General features: G+C 46.8%; 1 protein-coding gene across 8 annotated transcripts in view; it reads left to right on the plus strand.

The window, feature by feature from the left end:
* Positions 1–1,154: 1,154 nt before the first annotated feature.
* The window catches only part of RREB1 (ras responsive element binding protein 1), a 152,187-nt gene continuing 135,886 nt past the window's right edge, over positions 1,155–17,455 (plus strand). For 3 of the 8 annotated variants that reach the window (XR_010337523.1, XM_012440311.2, XM_012440319.2), the window contains exon 1: positions 1,156–1,342. The gene's annotated coding sequence lies outside the window, so the exon portion shown is untranslated. Of the gene's footprint in view, positions 1,347–1,907; positions 1,991–2,972; positions 3,218–4,770; positions 4,965–17,455 lie in introns of those variants that run through there. The other 5 variants (XM_012440317.2, XM_012440314.2, XM_012440312.2 and 2 more) reach the window with 5 other exon arrangements.

A 17,455-nucleotide genomic window follows, 5' to 3' on the forward strand; every position in this document is an offset into this window, starting at 1 on the left:
GCTGGAGCTGGAGAGCGGCTTGGAGAAGGGCCCCTGCTTTTCAGAATTGAAACAGGAGCCCTCTGAGAGAAAGAGATACTGCGTGTGGCTTCTCTGAAGCCTTGGAGGGCGACGTGGATGACACAGCATCAGCCATTCCATCGCGGGGTGGGGACACAGTGGCAGCAGGAGCCGTCCTCAGCCTCTGGCGGGCACGCAGTTCCCCGCTGAAGCATCCTTTGTGGGGTGTGGGTAAGGGAAGGGGACCAAACTCGAGTCGGAGTTGCGTTTGTTAGACGGAGAGCACGCTCAGGGCGGCAGCCCCAGAGTAAGAAGGATGGTCCGGAGAGAAACAGCTCGAAGCTGGGGGCGGGGTGAAGCGCCTGCTCCCTAATCTCCTGCCCCATCATCCACTCGCCCCACCTGGATGCAGAGCGAGGACCGCGTGTAAAGGAAACGGCGCAGGCGGGGCTCCTCCTCGCAGATGCCTCGGAGACCCAGAGGGGCGGCGCCAGGCCAGGGACCCCGAGCCCCACGCCCCTCATCCTCCCAACCCCCGCGGCTCCGAGGCGCCCCTCTCGCAATTCTGGGGTATCACCGTGTCTCCCCCGCCTACGTTAAAATAGTGAAACAAACTGCGGAGTGAAGTGATGGAAAGCCGGGGGCGGGGAGTCGCCCGCGGCGAGGGGCTGCAGGGGAGGGGCCGCGGTGGCCGGAGAAGGTGGCGGGCGAGCCAAGGGCCGATGGGGAACGCCCTCAGCTGCAGCCTCTGGGACCCTTCCCCTCGGGCAACCCAGCCCTCCCCTGCCTGGCCCGGGCGCCTAGGGAGGGCGTAGGGCAAACCTGGGGCTGCGGTGGGGGGTGGGGAGGGGAACTCCATCTCCATCCTTCTCGGGATGGCAACTGCAGTCACCCTGCTAAAGTCGGGACAGGGGCGGCGGTGGGGACAGGCGGGTACCGCGGTCCTCCCCCTCACCCCCCCCAGTCTGAGCGCCGCCGCCGCCGCGGCCGCTCAGTAACACGTCCCCAGGAGACTCGCAGGAGCAACACGTGATGTGTCTACTTATCAGGGTGAGAGGGGGAGAGCGAGACTCCGAGCGTGCGGGCGAGGAAGCTGGGCGGGGGGCCGAGACGGGGGCCAGGACGACGGCTGGGGCGCCGGGGTCGCCAGCTCCTCGCCCACCTCCCTCCCTGTGGGAGAAGAGGAGGAGGGGAAGTGACTGCGGAGTTGATGAACTTTGCACATCCAGAAACGCCATTTTGATTCCTTTTCCGGAACAAGTTTGCATCTCTCCTCGGTCTCTCCCTGAAGCCCACCAGTCCCCAACACATCATGTCTGGGAGCCAAGCGCCCTGCCCGGCCGTAAGTACGTGCCCCGGGTTCCGACTCGCGGTACTCCGGCGGCAGCGAGACGTCTGGGGCACAGCCGGAGCGACCTTTAAAAGAACTTTGGGGATGGGGAGGGTGAAGTCTGCAGAGCGCGTTGTACTTTTGAAACTCGGCGTGTCCCGGAGCCGGGGACCCGCACGCCCCACGCTGCGCAGCGTGCGCTCGGACCGGCGGGGCGGCCAGGGATGAGCGGGGCAGCCCTCTCCCCTCGGGCTGCGCGCCGGGCCGTTCCTCCTCCTCCTCCTTCTCCTCCTCCTCCCCTTCCTCCGCTCTTTTCCCTTTCCCGAGCCGCCGGCTCTGCCAACCAGCTCCCAGCGCTAGCCGCCGCAGCGCCCCGCCAGCAGGACCTGATGCGCATCCATATTAGCCGTCCGAGCGCAGGAATCCGGCCCGACCCGCGCCGCCGAGTTTATTTTTAACCAGCACCGCCGGGACTCGGATGGTGCGCGCACTGCCGGCCAGAAACATCTTCCCAGCGCTGCTCTCCATCTTCCGCCCTCTCTCCCCCGACATCCTCCCCCCTATGTGGGAGGGGAAACTTTTCTTCTACATACTTTCGAGTCCCTCTTGGGCTGGGAAGCGCGGAGATGACGGCACCCGCCCGCCTGCCGCCGCCGCAAGGTATCCGGGGGTGCCCGCTTGGGGGTGCCCGCCCTGGGTGCTCGCGTGGGGGTGCCTGCTCGGGGCTGCTCGGTGGGAGCATCCGCCGCGCCCTGCTCTGCGGACTTTGATCCTCCCGGGCGGACGGCGCCGGCCGGGAGGGGGCCGCGGGCAGCCCCGCGCCCTCACGGATTCCCGGCTGGCGGTCGTGGTCTCGCCGACCACCGCCCCGGGGGGCCAGAGGAGGAGGGGACCCGGCTTGAGCCGTGCGGGCGCGTATTGTTCACTCGCCCTTCCGTTGGCGGGGTGCGTGTTTTCGTGGGAGCTCTCAGTGTGGAGCTAGCCTGCATCGCGAGGGGGGTGGGGGGCTCGGCGCCCGGCGCCGTCACGAGCACAGGAAGGAGGCCGGGAGCATCCGAGGCGGGGCCGGCCGCCGGGGCCCGCTCCGCAGCCCAGCTGTGGAGCGCGCTTGGAAACTTTTGTCCGCCGCCCGCTGGACCAATTTTTCGGGAGTTCTGGGGCTTCCCTTCCTCTACCCATCCCGGCCCACGGCGTCGAGCTGGGTGGGGGGAAGGGGCCTGTTGCTGCCTCCCCACTTCCCGCACCAGCCTAGGGCCCGGCCCCCCGCGCCCCCTCCCCGCTCGCGGTCTCTTAGGAAACTGCGACCTTAATGGTTGCTAAGGAGCAGGGGAGGTCCTTCCCGTCGCCGACCCCCTCCCTTGAAAGCGGCGTGTTTTCTGGACCGGGCCAAGGGCGCATCGAGGATGTGACCTGCTCCACGGCCGCGCGTAAGTGCGGGGCGCTTCGGCGGAGCCCACGGATCGGCGGGGCAGCCTTCCTCTCCGGGAGGGGCAGGGAGCTGGGGGGCGCGGGAACCCCACGGGGTGCGGGCCGGGCTGGCGGGCGGGTCGTTTGACAGGCGCCGCGTGCAGCTCGCGCCCCCCGGCCGCAGTGCATCCGTGATGGGTTATAAAAGAGGAGGAAAAGTATTTCTCCTTGCTCAGCAGATTTGCCCTCCCTCGCTCCTTACTGGTTAGGAGATAGAACGTGAGCCCAGATCCGGACGAGCAGTTCACATTCCATTACGAAATTCTACACGGCTTCAGAGCCAGCAGCAGCACACATTCGGGGCACTTTGGAGGGGTTTTCTTCTTCTTTTGAGGATGCTCCTAATGCTGCTACTGCCGCTTGTAGTGGTGGTGGATGTGGAGAGAGGCAGAAGGGTGAATAAAAAAATACAACGTTTTGGTATGTTGAAAAACCTGTCGGGGGTTTTCCTTAGTAGAAAATTGAAGCCTCGTTCTTGTTTTAGAGTTTAGATTTAAGCGTAGCTCTTTAAAAGCCAGTGGAAATAAAGTTTACCTGTTGAATGGGGTTGCTGGAAATAGCGAGGAATTTCTGTCTTAAGACTTGAAATGATTTCTGTAAAAGCTGAGTTGCTAGTGCATTCCCATAGTTTTGAGATTTTTTTCCCCCTTTATATATGTAGGGGACACTGCATGGGCACGAGTTGATTCTGAAATAAGTTTCATGGAAGTGGAAGGTGGGGAAAATTGAACTGCCAAGAAAAGAATGCGGTTTGGTTTTGTTTTTTCACACCCGTGAAAATCATCCTCTAGATTTGGTGCTTTTTCAAGAAGGCAGGTATAGTTTCTAACACATATTTCAACCCGGAAGTCTGAGTTAGATAGAGGCCAAAGTGTTGGCTAAAACCTCTTTGAAAAATAAACGTTGAGTTCTGTACTACCTTCAAGGGTCCACAGAACTTTTGAAGGAATGCGTTCAAACTATTCTACAAGTAATTTTTACAAAGACGGATCACTAATTTTAGGGGTGGTGTGTGTGTGTATGTGTATTTACCTCTGCCTTTTGGAGGGAGCCTTCTGGGTACCCGCTGATGGGTCCGCTTTGATGTGCTTTGAGCTTTGGTTACACTGATGAATTAAACATTTGAATAGCTTTAATCAAGTTTTAAATGTGTTAAAAAATACCTTTCCCCCATTTTTACAAAATAAAGGGAGAGAAGAACTCTTTGATTTAGTTATTTGCTTAGCTTTTGCTCCATTTTAGGTTAATGAACTTTGCATTGTCTTATTCTTAAAAATACTGCTAAACTGGTTGCATTTTAGAATGTCTTGTCTTTAAAGAGGATTTGCTGGATGTGTAATACTCTTTAAGAAATGCTGCTGATGCTTACTGTTATGTGGAATATCATTCTCTGAGTTTTTCTAGATACTCCTTTATTTCTTTTCAGAAAATCAGATGCTAAGCCCTTATAGCAGACAAGTGTTTGTTATGTGGTGGGGAACATGGGTCTTATTGAGCTGGTACAGGTGGTGTATCCATTCCTAACTAGTTACATCATCCAAGTGACCTTTTAATTGAAGGGTCTTTTAAATTTCTTCAGGCAGACTCCCAAGGTCTTATTTGTATCCAACACAGGTACAGCATGTTGAAGGAAGAAAGTAAACCTAACCTTCTTAGTCCTGCATCTGATCAACAGCAGTTTATTGGTTACCTGCTGTGTCCCAGGCACTGTACAGTGTAGCTGCCCTTAGGTGGTTTTTGTTCTTCAGTTTTGAACTATTGTGTTGTTCCACTTCTGAGTTCAGTTTGGAAGTCTTTGCTTGCTATCTTATGCTCACTTGCTAACATCATTTATCACCTTCAGCTAAGGAAATGTCCAGTTGATGAAATTTTAAAACACTACCCTTCTAGGGTTTTGCCCGGCATAATTAATAAAAATTTAACTCCTATAAAAATTGGTTAAATATATTATTTGGAAACAGAAGTGAATTCTTTTGATGTTTCTATTCATTATCCTTCTGAAAAGTAGGTGGTGCTTAGAAGGTCATAGGATAAGGGTTGCTAAGCAGCTAAACAGAAGGATGCTAAAATTAACCGAAGCATTTTTGAAAGGGAATCCTTCCCTGTTTTACATTATTTACTAGGTTTAATTAATTTCTGAATCTTCTATGTCCTTTGACCTGGGAAGGTAGGATGTTAAGGTTTGTTTTGTTTTTATTATTTTATTTAAATAATCTCTTTCTTTTGTAAATGTCATTAATTGAAGTTCACTACTCTCTACCAGCCTTGTGGTGTCAGATGGCAGCTTGTCTGGTGGACTTCTTGTCTATTACCAATGTGTTCAGGTTAAACCTTCCTGAGGATTTGTGTGTATAGTATCCCCTTATTTCTAGTGTTAATAACTGATTCCTTGGTTTGTTTTGAAAATTCTACATAATCCATAAAGTTATGTCTTTTATTCTGAATCAAACAGATTTGTATTCAAAAATAGAAATACAATTTAGTATCAATAGAAAGTATGCAATATAGTCTGTCCTGATAAGGGCGCAATAGCTTTCTTTCCCCCTTTACTGAGATTACTATTCCCTTAGATTAGGTTTTGTTGGGGCTCCTCCTCTGTTTCATTCCACCTCCCTGGTGCAGCTTATTCCCCCCAGTTCATAGATATCTTTTTAAAAATGATTATATTAGGTTCAGAGTATCTTTGGAAGGACTGGCCAAATGTTAGAAAACAAAAATAGGTGTGTGTACATTACACTTCTGCCGTAAGTATGTTCAAGGATCTTTAAGTTTTTCAGTGAGACAAAATGGTTGAAATCTAATTGAAGCCGTGATTGGTAACCATCATCTCTTGGTTGAACAGTAAGCCTGTTGTAAGCCAAAAGTTTCCCTGCTTCAAGGTTAATTTGTGTACATCTGACCTATTGAACAGGCAGTGTTGAGTCATATTTTTATATCCAAATATAATTAAGAGATTGATAAATGAGTTTTCTTTTTGTTTTCTTTTTTTCTCTTTCCTGATTTAGAGTGATTTTTGAGTAGAAGTAGCCATGGCACTTTTTGAAGAGCAAGGGTCTGGTAGTGATTTCCGCACGGGGGTGTGGGTTGCAGGAACCTCCCCTTATATCAAAGGTAAAAGGTGCAGCATGTGAAACCCAGAGGGGGGCATACGGTGTGCTCTCTGAAATGCATCACTTATTTTTAATTTCCCCCACTCCCATAGAAGGCAGAATACAGAAAGGAAAACTGCTGATGTTTTCATTACTACCGAGATGGAAGAATGAGGAAGGTGGAGAGGGGTTTTTCCTTTTATGTTAGCAGTCCTGCCGGCAGAGTCATTGACTGCGCTCCAGTCAGTTTCTCTTGTCACGTTCCCTCGTATTCAGTCTGGTCTGAACTGCAGCCGAGTGTAGCTGGGGATTGCACTCTGCTGTTGGCCGTGGCGGGTGGGGGTGAGTCGGAGGGGGTGGAGGAGACTGGTAGCGACCGGTGCATCTTGTTTTTGGTAGGACTTCAAGGGTACTGAAGTTAGCCAGTCTGCCCATCAGTAAAGGTGGCTGCCTGTGAATAGGTACTTCAGACAAAAGCAGTGGGAGAGGGTGGAGACTGTTTGTTCAGTGTGATTCAAGCAAGTAATGCTAAGAGAATTTGAAAACCTCTGTAAAGTCCCAGGACTGGGCACTGACTGCTCCTGCAGGGATTCACCTGAGGGCTTGCAGACATCATGAGGGTGGGTGGAGAAAGAGAATGAAAACCCCCACAGGCATTGTCAGACAGCCAGATTGAAGAGAAAACGTCTCAGTGGGGGTAATTAGATAAAGCTTTTAAATGCTCTATTTGTTTTTCCTTAGCTTGCTTAGTATTTCATCTCATTTTCCCCTTTTCAGAGACTTTGGGATAGGATTGTTATAAAAGTGTGTGATACTTCTGGTGATTTAATCACTTTAAAATTTTTCTTTTTTTATTCAGCTATACCTTCTAGGACTTAGTTAACTTTACCCTGCTTTTGTGGAAGGCCTTTAGCAAAGATTCCAAGTTTATGCTTAGAGGAACACTATGAGAGTTGGGTGGGTATGTTGACCCATTTTACAGCTGTGCTGTGGTCCACCCAGGGGCTGCTAATAAATCAAACGTGGAACCCAGAACTCCTAACTCCAGCCTAGCCCTGTAGAACAGCTGCTTTTTAGAGTCAGCTTGACCTCAAGAGGACTTAGCAGCATTAAATATATACTGCCTATTTTTCTCCGTGTGTAAGTGTGTTTTTTTTAAATAAGACCAGATCCTTTTCAAAATAAACCCAATTGAGTTTGAAGTTATAAGGAAATTTAAAAAAAAAAAAAAAAAGCACTTTAGCTCTTGGTAGCATTTTTGTTGATGAATGTAATGATATGTATCTTTTTAGTAGCCTTTCTACCTCATGGGATTGTTGTAAGGATAAAGTAAGTGTTCCAGAAAGTCAAAATCTATATATGGAAGAAAGTGGTATATTTTGAGTTCAGGAAACTTTGTGGTATCCACTCTGGATTTCCTTTCTAGAATTTTGCACAACTCCATTATCTTAGTCTAACTTTGCCTAGGAGTTTATGTTCAAATTGGGGAAATGCAGCACTTTGTTTTTGCTTTTAGTGCTGGGAGAACTAGCAATTCTTTTTTTTTTTTTTAAAGTTTCGCTCGTTACCCAGGCTGGAGTGCAATGGTGCAATCTCGGCTCACCGCAACCTCCGCCTCCTGGGTTCAGGCAATTCTCCTGCCTCAGCCTCCTGAGTAGCTGAGATTACAGGCACGCACCACCGTGCTCAGCTAATTTTTTGTATTTTCAGTAGAGACGGGGTTTCACCATGTTGACCAGGATGGTCTCAATCTCTTGACCTCGTGATCCACCCACCTCGGCCTCCAAAAGTGCTGGGATTACAGGCGTGAGCCACCATGCCCGGCCAGAACTAGCAATTCTTAATGTGGTTCACTTAGGGATGGTTTTTTCTGGGGGGGAGGCGGAGTCTTGTTGTTGCCCAGGCAGGAGTGCAATGGCAGGATCTTGGCTGTCTGCAATCTCTGCCTCCCAGGTTCAAATCATTCTCCTGCCTCAGCCTCCTGAGTAGGTGGGACTGCAGGCACACCCAGCTAATTTTTGTATTTTTAGTAGCGTCAGGGTTTCACCATGTTGGTCAGGCCTAAGGGATGAGTTTTAAGGAAAAAGCAGATGACAAACTTAGGGCTTAGTCTTTGAAGCAGTGGTTCTCAACCTGGTGGTTTTACCCCCAGGGAACATTTGGCAATGTCTGGAGACATTTTTAAGTGTTTCTGGGGAGGGGTGGAGGGGGAGTTGCTACTACTGGCCTTTAGTGCATAGGCCTCAGAGATGCTGCTCCACATCCGAGTGCACAGAGCAAGCCCCATATGTCAGCAGAGCCGAGGTTGAGAAAGTCTGCTTGAAAGGTACGGTAGCTGTGGCCTGGGTCTCGTCTGCAAGTGCACTGGGTGCACTCCCTGTATTGCTTGCGATATATTTAGAAATCTGAAATTCCATAAAGCAAATAAGCTCTTACTTGCCTCTGAGGTACCATAGTTGGCAAGTTCGAAGTTTCACAGAAAATTTGAGGTTGAGGAAAACATTAAGTGACGTTAAATATATTTAAAAACCCCATAGTAAATGAAAGTTCTAGAAGTCATCTACTTCTAAAACAAACCAGATTCATTGGCTCTGTGAAGCTGTTCTGGTAGATGGACGGCTCAGCTTGCTTGCTTTTCTTTCTTTCTTTCTTTCTTTCTTTCTTTCTTTCTTTTTCTTTCTTTCTTTTTCTTTCTTTCTTTCTTTTCCTTCCATCCTTCCTTCCTTCCTCCCTTCCTTTCCCTTTCCTTTCCCTCCCTCCCTCCTTTCCTTCCTCTCTTTTTCTTTGTTTCTTTTTCTTTCTTTCTGTTTGAACTAACCCTTACTTGCTTGACAGTTAATGTTTTTGCTGTCTCCCTTATTTTATTTTTTCAAATTTTTGCAAAATTTTTACATAACCATCTGCCCTTTTTGTAGGGCAGTGTTTCTGAGCCGGGTCCTCTGTCCATGTATCCCTTCTTGAAAGGGTGGATGGCTGCCAGCTGCTGTGGTTGGGAGGGATGAGTGGGGAATAAGGGGATGCAGAGTAGGAAGCAGATTCTTTTTATGTTAAGGGACCCCAGGCCTCAGACCAGAAATGTCTAATATAGTGACAGGAGTGATCTTTTAGCCAATAAGTGCTATTGATCTGACCCTTGACCTTCCCCCCCGCCCGCCCCCCGCCCCCCACAGCCTATGGCACAGACTGGAGGTAAGGGAACCATGGAGAACAGGGAGACAGAGCGACTGAATTCCAGAAAGAGGACTGCCAGTGGTAGACAGACAGTCACCCCCAGAGTGGCCTGAGCTCCCACTCACCTTATAGATAACGTGCAATACTTGAAGACAGTTCTTTTTGCAATCTTAAGCCAGCAGTCATTCTGTGTCCCATTGGTGTCAGTTGCACTGATGGTGCTCAGGGCCATTGCTCTGCAGCCACCTTTGTAGTCCCATACCTGGGAAATGAGTCCTGTTCCTGCAGAACGCCCTCTGCATTCTGGTGTTTTTCTGCCTTCTCCTCTAAACTATAAACTGCCAACTCCCAACTTTGTATCTCCATTTACAACTTCTCCCAAGCTTGAACCTTTCTTCACCCTGATCACCTTGCAAGTACCTCACCCTGCAGGTACTTGTAAAAATGAAAGTCCTCTCCCTTCTTTCTGGAAGGTGATCACTATCCACCCAGCCTTCTCGGCCAGGAACTTTACTGCTGTCCTGACACATGTCTCTCCTGCCGCTGTGTTCAGTCAGTCACCAGGCCCTCTGCAAAACCACACTCCAGTCTGGCCCTGACATTGGCTGTTCCATCGCTTCTGACCTAAGGCCCTCATCAAGTCACAAACGCCTCCCAAGTTAATTTCCTGCCACCAGTTTCTCCCCACTGCAGTTCATCCTCCACTCTGCTGCCAGAATCATCAAAACTAAAGCTGTGTGTGTTGTTTGCCTGCTTAAAAACATCTCTTGGCTCTCTGTTGTCTACAGGAAGAAATCCAAACTCCTTAACTTGGCATACGAGGAACTTCGTCTGCTTCCAAGCCGAATTTCTAGTCTCAGCTCTCGTCACTCTCTTCTACCCCACTGCCACACTGAATTGATTCTTACTGCTTCCTATTGGATTGTTCATTCTGTTGCATCCCCATCCCCTTCCTCCAGCAGTAAACATTTCTTATTCTTTTTTTCAAGACCCAGCTCACATACTGCCTCTTGTAGGGAGAATTAGCTCTTTGGTCGTGAATAACTTTTGCCACCATCTGTCAAGTCTTGTCTGTTGTAATTTATCTGTTAACATGTTTCTCTCACTTCAAGAATACTTTTCCAACTCCTGTACCTAGAATGACTGCTAGTTGGTGCTCACTTGCCACTGTGTGTTGATTTCTAATACAAAAACGAGTTTTTTAAGATTTTTGGAGAACAGCCACATGTAATTTGGAAGCTAAGGCCTAAATAGTTCTACAAATTCAGTGAAGGAAATGGACATGAACTAACCATTTCAGCATACCCGTCATGCAGAAGGTGGTGCTAGGTGGGAAAGAATTAAGTGCGTTGGTGGGAAATAATTTTGAATTACAGAAATTCTAAAATAAAAGTTGGCTCAGCTTAATTTAAAAGTGAAAAAACTTCTTGTTAATGCCTGGTTGCGCTTAAAGCGGTCACACTGGGGCCTTTACTAATTATAACCATTTTTCATGGCTCTTGGTTTGAAGTTTACATTAAATAGGAGAGATGGGCACACAGATCAAAGACCAAAATCATTTCAGAGCTCCAATGTGTGGGCCCATTTTCTCTGCTTAGAGTTTTGTTTCATTAGTGGTATGAGTTAATAGGAGTGTTGGTCTGTGTATAATTTAACTTCTGTTTTTTCCGTTACTCCTAGGATTTAAAACAGAATACCAAGCCAGAAACCTACAGAGTATAAATCTTGCTTTATGTGTTTGTATGTGTGTGTATATGTGCAGTATACGCATGTGATAGTACTTGATTATAGATCATATTTGTAAAAAATCATTTTTACTGTTTTGCGAGAGCTTCCTTTATTCTGACACTTTATTATTAAAAAAAATTCTCTGAATATACAAAATCAAAATCTGAGTTTTCTCTTGAAAGAGGTAGATATATTTTCAGAAATAGGAGAGATAACCAGGAAGATGGGTGAGCGTTGTGAGATACAACAGTGTGACCCATGTGAATGGGTTTCCTTTTCAAACAATGAATTTTTTTTTTTTTTTTTTTTTGGAGACAGGGTTTCTCTATGTTGCCCAGGCAGGTCTCAAACTCCTAAACTTCTGGACTCAAGCAGTCCTCCTGCCTCAGCCTCCCAAAGTGTTGAGATTACAGGTATGAGCCACTGCACCTGGCATGAATTTAAAAAAGCAAAACCAAAAAATGACAATGTGTGGAAGTTCTTGGTATGAGATGAAATTCTGGTTGATTAAAAATATGTTACTAACTTCAAATATTTTTAAATAACCTCTTACTTGCCAACTAGAGTTCAGGCTCAGATCTGGCAGATATATTCACATACCATATTCTAACATAGGTTTGTTTTTTTTTTTGACACGGAATCTCACCCTGTTGCCCAGGCTGGAGTGTAATGGCACGATCTTGGCTCACTGCAGCCTCCACCTCCCAGGTTTAGGTGATTCTTCTGCCTCAGCTTCCCATCTAACATAGTCATATTTATCAGAAGGCGTGTATATTTTCCTTTACAATACAGAAAATAGATTTTTGTGTGTGTGTGTGTGACAGTCTTGCACTGTCTCCCAGGCTGGAGTGCAGGGGTGTGATCTCAGTTTACTGTAATCTCCACCTCCTGTATTCAAGTAATTCTGCCTCAGCCTACCGAGCAGCTGGGATTACAGGCTCGCACCACCACACCTGGCTAATTTTTGTATTTTTAGTAGAGATGGGGTTTCATCATGTTGGCCAGGCTGGTCTCAAACTCCTGACCTCAAGTGATTTCGTCCACCTCGGCCTCCCAAAGTGCTGAGATTACAGGCGTGAGCCACTGCTCCCAGCCCAGAAAATAGATTTTCTAAAGTCATTTTTTCTTTTCTTTAGGAATTTTAAATGTTTTAGAAAATAATTTTAAAAACTAGTGAATATCTCAAACAGGTTTTCTATGACTTGGTTAGTTAAATCTGTATGTATTTAGCTAAAGTATTTTACTTAAAAGTTTAAATCCAAGTATAATTTAAAGGAGGCTTAACTTGCATGCCTCTGAATTTGATTTGTATTTAATTCATGAAAATAAGGTTTCTGAGAACCATTTGTTCAAAAGCTTAATAAGGCTTCACAACTTTCTTTCCCTAAGCGTGATTCAGTATCAGATTTAGCCTCCTTTTGGAAATAGGCGGTTTTCTACCACCAAATTTGCCAATCTCGTGGTGTTATTTTTATTTTAACATTTACAGAGTTTTATTAATTTAATAAATATTTGAATATGTACTTAACATAGAATAGTACATATTCTGTGTTAAGCACCAAGCTTACTGGTATAGGAAGGACAGTTGAAAGCTTCACGGTGTGGCAAGAAGTCATTTTTGGGGGAAAAAAAAAAGCCTCATGGAGGATATATTGCATCGAAAGAGTCAGTGGGCTTGGTGGTTCACACCTGTAATCCCAGCACTTTGGGAGACCAGCCTGGCCAAAATGGTGAAACCTCATCTCTGCTACAAAAATTAGCAGGGTGTGGTGGCAGGCACCTGTAATCCCAGCTACTCAGGAGGCTGAGGCAGGAGAATCGCTTGAAACTTGGAAGCAGAGGTTGTAATAAGCCAAGATCATGCCACTGCGCTCCAGCCTGGATGACAGAGCGAGGCTCCATCTCAAAGAAAAAATAAAAGAGGCAGGGCGCGGTGGCTCACGCCTGGATTACAGGTGGTTCACACCTGTAATCCCAGCCCTTTGGGAGGCTGAGGCGGGCGGATCACCTGAAGTCAGGAGTTCAAGAGCAGCCTGACCAACATGGTGAAACCCTGTCTCTATAAAAAAATAAAGAAACATGTTCAGCAACTAAGAAGTCATTTTTAGACATGTGCTAAGTACTACAAGTTAAATACATTGGCCTTTGTGTGTATGGGAGGAGTGGAAGATGCTGGGAGGCAGGTCGAAGGCATCCTGTGGAAGTGACATTTGACCTAATATCTGAAGGGTGGGTGAGAGGAAAGAAAGCATGTCAGAGAACAGCTTGTACAAAGGCCCTGAGGTTGGAGAGAGGTGTGCGTCCAGGGAAATGAGAGAAGCACAGTGTGTTTGGTGGAAGACAAGACACAGAACCAGTGAATGAGAGGCATGGTGTGGTAGGTAAGTGCTAGGGCAGGCTGCTAGGAACTCTGGGAAGCTATGAAAAGCGTTAGGCCAGAGTAGGTTGATGAAATTTGCATTTTTAAAGATTATTTCTACCCAGAGTTGAGAATAGACCTAGCTAGAAGGAAGCAACTGTTTGTCTTCTGTCTGTCAGTTAGAATGCCAGTTTTTGAAATTTTGAAAACCAGTGGTGGCAGTAGAGAAAAGGGAGCTTAGAAGGATTTGATAAAGGTTTAAGAGGTGGGAGGGGCTTGGTGATGAGGCAGGGTGGGGGAAGGGAGACAGGACTTCCTGGTCTCTAGCTTCTGCAGCTGAGTGGATGGTGATGCCTCTGACAGTGAAATGCTGAATCAATCAAGGATTTTGAACAAGCTGTGTTTTCTACCTTTTAAAGAGTTCTGTTTCTCCCCCCAACCGTTTTTTTTTTTAAAGCTATTTCTTTACTTGCACTGTGTTTTAGTTGGTTAAAAATTATGTACCTAGGCTGGGCGTGGTGGCTCATGCCTGTAATCCCAGCACTTTGGGAGGCCAAGCCGTGCAGATTGCTTGAGGTTGGGAGTTCGAGACTGGCCTGGGCAATATGGTAAAACCCCGTCTATACAAAAAAAATATATATAAAACTTAGCCGGGCATGGTGGTACACACCTGTAGTCCCAGACACTCAGGAGACTGGGATGGGAGGATCACTTGAACCCAGGAGGTTGAGGCTGCGATGAGCCTTGCACAACTGCATTCCAGCTTGAGACCCCTTCTCCAAAACAACAACAACAACAACAACAAAGTGCATAGCATTGATGAAGCATGAACAGTACTTATATAACAGTGAGAAACAGACTTTATGTTCTTACCAATGGGAAGAAAGCAGTGGCTGCTTCCTACTCTACCCTTTTTCTTCTTTTAATTTCCTGATGCTAAAAAGGAACAGGAAAAATTTCTTGTAGATGGTCTGAGCTTTTGACTGATTTTTAGATGAGATGTACACCTAATTTTTTTTTTTTTCCAAATAGGGCCTTGCTCTGTCAACAGAGTGGATGGAGTGCAGTGGAGAGATCACAGTTCGCTAGCACCTCGACCTCCTGGGCTCAGGCTATCCTACCACCCCAGCTTCTTGAGTAGCTGGGACCACAGGTGTGCGCCACCACACCTGGTTAATTTTTTTTTTTTTTTTTTTTTTTTTAGTTGGAGGCTTGTTCTGTCACCCAGGCTGAAGTATAGTGGCATGATCTTGGCTCACTGCAGCCTCTGCCTCCTGGGTTCACGTGATTCTCCTGCCTCAGCCTCTCGAGTAGCTGGGATTACAGGCACCTACCACCAAGCCTGGCTAATTTTTGTATTTTTAGTAGAGACAGGGTTTCACCATGTTGGCCAGGCTAGTCTTAAGCTCCTGACCTCAGGTGATCCACCTGCGTAAGCCTCCCAAAGTGCTGGAATTATAGGCGTGAGCCACCACGGCTGGCCTTATTTGTAAAGATGGGATTTTACTATGTTGCCCTGGCTGGTCTTGAACTCCTGGGCTCAAGTGATCTGCCCACCTGGGCCTTCCGAAATGGTGGGATTACAGGCGTGAGCTACCACACCTAGCTTAGACCTAAGTCGTCTTTTTTTTTTTTTTTTTTTTTTTTTGAGATGAGTCTTGCTCTGTCGCCAAGACTGGAGTGCAATGGTACGGTCTTGGGGTCTTGGTTCACTGCAACCTCCACCTCCCAGATTCAAGCGGTTCTTTTGCTTTAGCTTCCTGAGTAGCTGGGATTACAGGTGCCTGCCACCACGCCCAGCTATTTTTTATATTTTTAGTAGAGACGGGGTTTCACCATTTTGGCCAGGCTGGTCTTGAACTCCTTACCTCACGATCTGCCCACCTCAGCCTCCCAAAGTGCTGGGATTACAGGTATGAGCCACCATGCCTGGCCTAAGGAATTTTTTTTTTAAATGGAATCTCACACTGTCACCCAGGCTGGAGTGCAGTGCCGTGACTTCGCCTCACTGCAGCCTCCGCCTCCCAGGTTCAAGCGATTCTTCTGCCTCAGCCTCCCAAGTAGCTGGGAGTACAGGCATGTGCCACCACGGCCAACTAATTTTCTGTATTTTTAGTAGAGATGGGGTTTCACTGTGTTAACCAGGATAGTCTTGATCTCCTGACCTTGTGATTTGCCTGCCTCGGCCTCCCAGAATGCTGGGATTACAGGCATGAGCCACAGCGCCTGCTCTTAGACCTAAATCTTAAGAGCACTGATGTTTGTTTTAGTGATGCTTTATCTGTTTGACTTGAGCATAGGGTTCATGGGAAGAGCCTTTGGGTAGGGACCAAGCTAGAACTCTCACAGTGGCTCAGGCCTTTTACTTAGCATCAGAACTCCTTTCATGACCTGATTTTCGAAGTTATTTCTTAGTTGGAACCACATAAGGGACCTCGGTGATCACCCAATCCCCTTAATATATTAGTTACATCAGTATTTTGCTTGATTTGTAATCTTTGTGAAAACAAATTTCATTCAGTCAAGAGCACTTGTGTGTCTACTGTCCTGGGCCCTCCACTAGCTCTGTGGGTGCCAAAGGAAAAGATTTGTTTGACCCCTTCCACAAAGAGTGGAACTTGTCCCCATGGAGTGATTGTCCAGCCAGTATTTAAATACCTCTGGTGATGGCTGACTTGCTTCCTACTCTCAGGCAGTCCTGTGGTTCTACTACTTTAACTTTTTTTTTAATGGCAAAAAAAAAATCTTCTTGGAGCAAAACTGACAGTGACGTGTTTTCTACTGGGTTGGTACACATTAGAAGCTGGAGTGCAGGTGTGCCGCCCTGCTTTATGCAATGCAGGGAGGCAGGGTGCAATCTGACCCTGAGACCTCCATCAGGGTGTGCTCTGGCTGCCCAGCAAGTGGCTGTCTCCTACTTAGGATTTCTGCTTCCCAAGGGAAGGTGCCTCCCTTACTTGGATGCATGGCCCATCCCCTTTTGTGTGACTTGGGCCACCAGCCTTTAAGATGGTATCACGTGAAAGTCTTACTGGGTTCCCATTTTGGATAATGCTTTTCTCTAATGTCATCCAAATAACTCATCAAAACCTCAGGTGAGCCCCATTATGCTCTAAAGACGCTTCTCTTTTATAAGTTATCAACCCTGATGGATATAACCTGAACATCCATTTGGGCCCAGGTTGCATTCTTCTCCTATATTGAGGACAACATCAATTTCCATCTCTCTCTCTGTTTTTTTTTTTTTTTTTTTTTTTTTTTTAAGGGATGGAGTTTTGTTGTGTCACCCTTACTGGAGTTCAGTGTTGTGATCATGGCTCACTGCAGTCTCGACCTCCCAGGTTCATCTTTCCACCTCAGCCTCCTGAGTAGCTGGGCCTACAGGCAGGCACACCATGCCTGGCTAATTTTTAAATTCTTTTTTAGAGGTGGGGTTTTACTGTGTTGCCCAGGCTGGTCTTGAACTCTTGGACTCAAGTGATCCTTCTGCTTTGGCCTCCCAAAGTGCTGGGATTACAGGCGTGAGCCACCACGGCTGGCCCAGTCCTGTATTTGATCAGATGACTTGAATAGACAGGAACAAAACTCAACAAAGACCTTCTACTCTTCACTTTGTCTGATTGGAATAGCTTGGTGAGGAGATGCTGGGAAGAAAGCTTTAAACACTGGACTTAAGCATATTTTTGAGAATTAAATGTTAAGGGACTCTACAAACAACTTGGAGTCTTTCACCTCAGTGTGACCTGAGCAGATGTGTAGATTTAGAGGTCAAATGAGAAATTGTGTTATAAATATGGCATACTAGATAATTGCCTTGTTATGAATATCCAAAATTGGTGTCCATAGTACATTTAGAAACCAGTTTCTGGTGACAAGCATATATCAGCTCACTTTCAGATAACCTAGCCACAGCTACTTATTTTGGAGACTCCTGAATAGTGGTGACCACACACAGTCTCTGTTGGGTGATGTATTTTACCTTAAACATTTGTGTTTTTGCATCACTGTGATGTTGCCCCTCGGGGCCCTAGTGTGTTGGTTACTCTAGGCTTTGGGGTATTGGCATATCTTACATATAACTGTTTTCTGGATATGTTAGACCATTGTTGCATCATCTGTGAATGAAAATTGAATGTCTTTTATGTAAAGCTCCCGAGGACCTAAGGAGATTACTGAAATAAGTTAATAAAGAAATACATGTTTTGGAATTTTGGTGAGTTTTCCTTAGAGAAGTTCAGAGTGGCATCAGTTAGGCTAGGCCATGTGCTGTGTCTTAAGGGTATCTGTGATATGTCCCTTCTTTGTGTATGC

Source organism: Aotus nancymaae, unplaced genomic scaffold, assembly GCF_030222135.1.
Source record: "Aotus nancymaae isolate 86718 unplaced genomic scaffold, 86718_ANA_hifiasm-v0.15.2.pri h1tg000051l, whole genome shotgun sequence".
NCBI lineage: Eukaryota > Metazoa > Chordata > Mammalia > Primates > Aotidae > Aotus > Aotus nancymaae.